Raw genomic sequence first — 7,660 nt, forward strand, 5'->3', positions numbered from 1 at the left:
ATAATTAAAACAATACAAATATATATTAGTTTTTCATAGGCTTGAGCATTTTAATCTCACAAAACCCGAATCAGAACATACCAAAAATTACAGGTTCGGTTGGCCAAGTCTAGGCTAAAATACCTATTATGTAAAAAATTTGACTTGCAGGTCTTGTTTCGGGTCTTGTCCAACCCGTGATCCCATCAGATATTTGAAATACCTAAAATTTCTTGTATAAATTAGTTATATTTGAGTATTATAGTATATTTTTGGTATTACGAATAGTTTTATTTCTTGGGTTAGAGTTTGCAGTTATAGTTTCGAGTTTAGGGTAACATTACATACTTTCTGAAATATAATCGGATATTCGGGTAATTTTTTTGGTAGTTTCGAGTCCTCATATCAGATTTTGGATAAAATTTTAGGTATTTGAATATTTTAAGGTATTTTTAAGTTTTCAGATCACTTTTGGGTATTTTCAGTCTTTTGGAATCCTAAATATTCGAAAAAACCAAAACATATACTCGAATACCCGAATTAAAGCTTGCATGTTATTATTATATACTTGCAGAGTTTTTTTTTAAAAAATTTTAAAAGCCACATATTGATAAAAGAAACAATATAGTTTTGGTATATTGGGATACATCACGAGACATGTTTAGAGATGATGATATTTTAGTATATTGGATTTGTGCATATGTATAATTGTTTGGTCTACTTAGTATACGTCCAAAAAGATGATTTATAAAATTTGTTCACCGAAGTTATCTGGCTAATAATTAAAAGCTAAGATAGTATACATCCATGTTGAACCATTCTTAGCACAAGGAATATCAAAAACACTCATTAATTTTTCCTTGAATTACTCTTATGGATCCTACGGAACTATAAATCACCTTTACAATATTTGTTTCCTTTACTCTACACGGGTCAAGGCGTGCGAGGATCTACCAAGAGCTTTGTCTGGTTTACTGGTATCGAGACGTACATCTAAAGATGGCAATTGGGAACCTGGAAGGCGGGTCTGGCCCAATAAAAACTGTAGCGGGACGGGTTTGGGACAGCATTTCTTAAGCCCACAAAAAAAAACGGCCTTGCGGGACAGGTTGAAACGGGACTGGGCCAAAAGCGGAATGGGCCTGGGTTGTACCGCGGGTCCCGCATTAGACCGCAACAGACCTTCAATTTCGTCAGTCCAGATGATGACACGTGAGAAGATGGCTATTCGGAAAGTAATCCTTGACCGGAGCTTCTCTGCGTCTTCTAGCCACCACCGGAACTTCTCTGTTTCGTCAAGCTACCACTGGAGCTTTTTTTTCTTCAATCCACCATCGAGGTTCTCTTCTTCTTCTTCTTCTTCTTCTTCTTCTCAGATTTATGGTGTGATTTATTATCCTTTAAATTGATTCAAAGTGGAAAGATCATTAGTTTCAAGTCTACTCTAAATCTCCAAGCAATTGTTCATGTGTTCGACTATTCATCTTCGCGATTTCAAAAGCTTTTATTGAGTTTTACTTTATAATTTTTGATTCAATAGCTTTGATGACTTTAGTTGCTGTATCTAGTTTATGTAAATAGTGTAGGGAACACGAAGCTGATTGATTTGAGTTTAAACAAGTGTAGTTTGATTTGTCTATTGATAGGTTTATGTTTCTTGATGAAAACTTTCAACTTTTTTTTATAACGTTTTTTTCTTTTCTCTAGATATGGTGTCACATAAAGAGAACACAAGTATTGTGGAATGGTTTCTTGGTCCTAGTCCATTCACATAACCTCCTTATGGCGTTGAGTTGATTAATGAGGAAGACAAAGTTCATCATCGTCATTGGACTGGTAAGTATTACAGAGAGTTTGAATTGGAACAATATGTGTACTGGTCCGAGCGACATGGACGAGTATGTGTACTGGTTGAAATCATGTCATGTACTCGAAGATTGACGGCGTGACACTTCTGAGTTTAGTTTCTTTAACTGAAATAATTTATCATGTTCTCTATGTCTTAGTTGATAAGAAAAAGTTCTCTTAACCTTCAAAGTACCATATCAATGTATATCTCTCGTTAAATTAATAGCCTAAAGTAGACATCAAACATACTGTTCACTCTCTCGCATCTCGTGCAGGCAGTAGAAGATCAGAGGTCCCGCGATGACCTGCGAAGGCCTACTAATATTGCGGTACGGGATTGGGTTAGTCATTTCGGAGACCGCAGCCCGCGCGGGCCTGACTGGCCGTGACCCATTTGAAGACGAACCCGCTGCTGTACGGAAAAGGACATGAGGGATAAAACTGTTTGCCATCTCTAAGCTTGACCAAAATCCCTCAACTTGAAAGCAGACTTGAGAATATCTTTGAAAGCAGCAGTTGCATAATCATTGTTAGAGACAACTAGTATGTCATCTACGTCACTTGGTACACATACTTGATGAATGATGAAGGATTTGAATGTGTTCTAGTGAACCCATTACCAAGAATCACATTGGAAAGTTTATGATTTCACTGTCTAGAAGCCTGTTTAAGGCTATAGAGGGATTTTTGAACTTGCAAACAGAGTTAAGTGGACACTTCTTGCCGGTAAGTTCTTCATAACCTTCAGGAAGGCGCTTGTAAATTTCTTCAACCAACCCCATTCAAGAACGCGTTGCTGATATCCAACTGAGAAAGAGACAAGCTTTTAGCAGCTGCAACCGCAAAAATAACCCTGAAGGTGCCTAACTTGGCAACATGAGAGAAAATGTCCAAGCATTCCGAATCCTCCAACTGTGTATATCCTTTCACGACCAGGCGAGATTAAGCCTTTCAACTGTGCCATCAGGATTATATTTGTAGGTATGTACCCACTTACAACCAGTCGGTGTTTATCTGGAGACAATGAGCAAACAGACCAAGTCCCCGAGTTTTCTAGAGAAGTAATTCAGACCTCATGGAGTTTTTGAATTTATCAGACATAACAGCCTCCTTATGGGTTTCAGATGGCTTGGTAGTGGTTATAGAAAGGATAAATTGTTTATGAGAGGTATCATATTTGTCATAAGACAAAAAGCAGAGATTGGGTAAGATTTAGTATGAGTAAGATTAAGGGGAATGCCGAGAATTTCATCCAAAAGATAGCAATGATATTGATCAAGATAAGCTGGTGCATTTGTTTGTCGTTTAGATCGAGTACCAGGAATGGGATTATCATTCTGTGAAGGAAGAGAAAGATACACAATAGATGATTGAGATGAAGGATGTGAGTTATGAGAAATATTGTCAGGAAAAACAGAAGAAGGAATGTTGGAACCAATGTCAAAGAAAGCTGGAAAAGAAGTCTGGAACAGGTAAAGTAAGCATGTCTTGATCGAAAAATGCAGTGTAATGACGCAGAAGAAGAAGATTTTTATGAAAGCGAAAAACAACTTCATGGAAGACAACATTGCGAGTAATGGAGATCTCTTCGGTAGCTATGTGGAGGACTTTGTAACCCTTATATCCATGAGAATAACCAATGAAGACACATGGATCAGCCCGAGGAGAAATTTTTTTTTTGATCTTTGAGTAAGTAGAAGAGAAACACAAACAACCAAAGACACGCAAATGATAATAGAAGGAGTATGGTTAGTGAGAAGTTCAAAAGGAGATTTATCTTGTAAAAGAGGAGAAGAAGTACGGTTAATGAGATACACGGCTGTTTGAACACACTCGCTCCAATAGGCTAAAGGAATCTGAAATTGAAACAGAAGAGCGCGAAAATGCAAAACTGATTAATGCTCAAGTGAGTTTACAATTGTACGATATCGAGTCTTTATACGTACTAGATCCGATGTCCGCGTTACGCGCGGAAAATGTTTGATGTTCAATTGACAAAGACTATATTTATTCTTTATATTCTTGTATATGAACATTGAGTATTTAACATTGGGGTCAATTAGGATCAAATACTTTAAAATAACAATCAATGGTAAAGTTTTAAAAAACTAAAAAATCCAAGTATGAAGTTGTGTGGGAATGAGAATAATAAACCGAATGATGGTTGGATAGCTTCTTTTCTTTTGAGTTCTCTTCAGTGGTATTGTAAGAAATAAAGTCCCTCTTCACTTCATGGTTCTATTTGATCTCTTATTCGTCCTTTGAATTGCTTGATGTATTCGATTAATTTGTTGAAGTAGAATTTCGTTGCTGGTGATGAATTGAGTTGTAGTTTGCCTGCAAAAATACTGTATATTATTTTTCTATTGAGGAAAACAAATATTCATTTGTTTAACTTTTTATGTGTTTAAAAAAATTATTTACCTTTCAAAAGTTTATGAATTATGCTTGTGAAGATGACAACTTTAAATTTCCTATTCTTCTTGCTTTGTCGGATGATGAATTCTGCTGCTTGCTTATCGCACAGCATAAGTTTAACCATTGTCGACCTGACAACTTTAAATTTCCTATTTTTCTTTCTTTTGTGTTAGAATTACCTGTTCAGCAAAAGACCAACTGTGACTTCTGTATTTACTTCTCGTTGGTATGGATTTGTTTTTTTGCATCATGCATATTTGCCCAACGACATCTGCGCATTGTTTTTGGTTTATAAAAAACAATCCATGTTTGTTAATTGAAATTGTGCTGAGTGATTTACCTTGTAAGTAGGTGGGTGTAGTGGCTAAGCGTAGTAAACTTTTGTAACTCTGAGGAGAGAAATTTTGAATTGGAAAGATTGGACTTATGTCTGTAACTTTCGAAATTTTTGTCTCGTGGTCGATCTGAATATAACACGGGAGTTGGGTGAGTTTTCGTTGTCGTGGATTGTGTAGGACGGAAAATCCTGAAAATTCATACATATCTCTTTCGGTTAAATATTTTGGGTCATTTGGCTGAATGTTTCTGGTGACCCGACCTTCCAATAGTTGTCCCTGGTTGTGAACATTTTTTTTGTTCCGAACCAATTAAGTGAATATTGATTAGTTTAAACCAAATAGGCTAAATTGGAAAAAACATATATATGTATATGCTAAAGTTTTAATATAGGGCTTACGTGGTGGTCATAGCAGATGAAGCCGGTGCAAATTTGGGTATTGTCTGTTTGGTGATTTTTGAAGGATTAGAACAGGACTTGGTGGCTACAACCATTAAGGCTTGATTCATGGAAGCATGTCCAATCTTGGTTAATGATCATGCATATAAGTAAACTTTGACCAAGAGAGAAAATTTGTAGAGAGAGAAGATAGGAACTAATGTTTACCTGCAGGTCCAGATACTTGTTTGAAAATCCTAGAATCTTGTGATCGATACTCCCAAGGTAAAGCCTTCACTTTTATTTTATGCTAAGAAATGAGGTTGGTAGAGGGGAATGAAAGACAAGATTATGCTAAGTTGTTGGCTAGATGAATTTGGTTGCTAAGCTAGAATATGGTATGATATACTTTTGTGATTAGGACTTCTTAGATGTGGATTGCATTATTGTAGAGGTGATGATTCTAAGTTTTAAATGAGAGTCCCTGCTGTTTTTAAAACCTCTTTCAAAGAGACTGCCTGTTTGTTTTGCTTGAGGACAAGCAAAAGGGTAAGTCTGGGGGAGTTGATAGACTATGGATTTGACTCATTTTCATCCATAGTTTATAGGTGTTTTTACTAATAATTATATTATTATAGAGTCTATTTATTATATTTATAAGATCAAGAATGTTTTGGAGATAAGTGATGATTTTGGAGCATTTTGGAGATATTTGGAGTAAGCACCCGAGATGACCATCGAGATCCACTATCGGTCGATATTGGAGAACTAGAATCGATCGATATACAAGACATGGTGTCAGATCGATAGCGAAGCGCGCAGAAAGCCCGTTTGGTCACAGCCGACTTGAAGCCCAAGAATTCACTATTTTACAAGATTGCCCCTGACGAGTTTTACCCTAATTATATAAGCTCTTCCGCCATGTTAGAGGCAGAGAGTGCTTTTCTTTGTGTTTCACTGTTTTATTGATAGATAGGAGAGAAGATCCAAAGTTATAATTTTTGATTGGAACTCCATTGATATCTATATTTTATTCTATGAAGTTCATATACTTAATTGCTGTTATGAATTGCTTAGCCATGTCTGAGTAGTTCTCTTATTAGATTTTAGGGTTTAAATAGGTTAGGAGGGATTAGCTCCAACTATAGATTGCTGAGTTGGGATGATCATCTTTAGGATTGTTCATTAATGCTTGTGTCTAGATTAGCTACCTAGGACCTGCCCTTGGATTGATTGATAAAAGCTATAGCTTAATTCTCATCCTGAAAACATTCTAATAGAGCTATGTTTCTTGCTACGAGTAAGGCGAGAGCTGGTCTAGTAAGCTTAGTAAGCATTCATTCAACCTACGCATAAAGCTTGACTAGAGCACGTCGGTCGATATCACACTTGAATAATCGATCGACGGTGCAAAAGGTGTATCGATCGATATTCCCATTGGAACGTCGATCGACACTTTCTATAGATCAATATAATGAGAGTTGAGATCATAGATCTAGTTAATAGACAACAAGTCAATGCTCGCGAGAGCTGAAAGACTTGTTGATCAAATAGTTGAGCTTTACATTATCATGCAAGCAACTCATTAGGCATCTATAGAATTATAATTCCAACTTTCCTGAATAAAACCCCTAAGTCTAGCCATTTCTTTAAAGCACCAAAAACCCCAAAAACCTGCTATTGAACAAACACTTGTTCAATATAAAACTGCAATTTACTTTTAAAACTCGTAAAACATCTTTGCTTAACAAATCATATTAGAATCTGTAGGTTCCCTAGCTCCATGTGAATTTGATCCCTAAGTACTACAACTCGACCTCTTATTTGACAGAGTATAAATCATTTCTTATGGTAATTTGAGTGGTATCAGAAGCATGTTTGGCATTTTGAAATATTTGAAAACAAACTATAAGTTGTAATAACAGACATATTTTCAATACGAAATGATTGAGTAGTATTATTTTAATATTTTCTTTTGGAAATGGCAAATAATATAGTTTCCTAATAGATAGACTATGAATTAATCTGAACATTACAATTAATATATATAGGTCACATATATTTCCTTATAATACATATCAATACTATTATAAGTGGAAGCTTTGTTATCTACTTACAAATAGTTTATGCTGGACCATACTTTTTTTTTTTAATTTCATATTTTTATAAATCTAACTTATATTTAAAAATAAATTTTATTAAAAACTTTAAATCGAACTTATATTTAAAAATAAATTTTATTAAATATTATAGATTTACTATTTTCTTACTAATATTTAGTATAGATTTTATATATATGAAACCAATTTGTTATAACTAATAAAATTGTATAATTATCAAAATTTAGCTTAAATAATATTTATTAAATTTGTAGACATATAAGAAACTAATGATCTTACGATTAGATATTTAATTTTTTTAAAAATTATAGAAATTTGGAAAGATTTAGTAATACAATTGTATAATTTTAGAAAAATAATAATATTTTGAAATTTGAAATGTTATACTACTTGTATAAGAAGCTTTAGATAATTGTTGTAAATGAAGTGTTGGGGAAATACTTATGTTCTCATTATTGTCGACCAGAAGGTCCATATATATACAAGGGATTAGACCGTCATAAGGTCATGTTTATCCTAACAAGATAAGTATAAGGATAAACACTATGTTACAGATATACATGGAATATATACTAGATAA

At 34.5% G+C, this 7,660-nt stretch overlaps 1 long non-coding RNA gene across 1 annotated transcript; it reads left to right on the forward strand.

The window, feature by feature from the left end:
* The first annotated feature begins 1,156 nt into the window (after positions 1-1,156).
* On the forward strand, positions 1,157-3,910 carry LOC106292958. The gene is made up of 3 exons (XR_001260295.1): positions 1,157-1,318; positions 1,687-1,815; positions 2,103-3,910. It is a non-coding gene; the product is annotated as an uncharacterized LOC106292958 (long non-coding RNA).
* Positions 3,911-7,660: the final 3,750 nt, after the last annotated feature.

This window comes from Brassica oleracea, chromosome C5, assembly GCF_000695525.1.
Source record: "Brassica oleracea var. oleracea cultivar TO1000 chromosome C5, BOL, whole genome shotgun sequence".
Classification (NCBI taxonomy): domain Eukaryota; kingdom Viridiplantae; phylum Streptophyta; class Magnoliopsida; order Brassicales; family Brassicaceae; genus Brassica; species Brassica oleracea.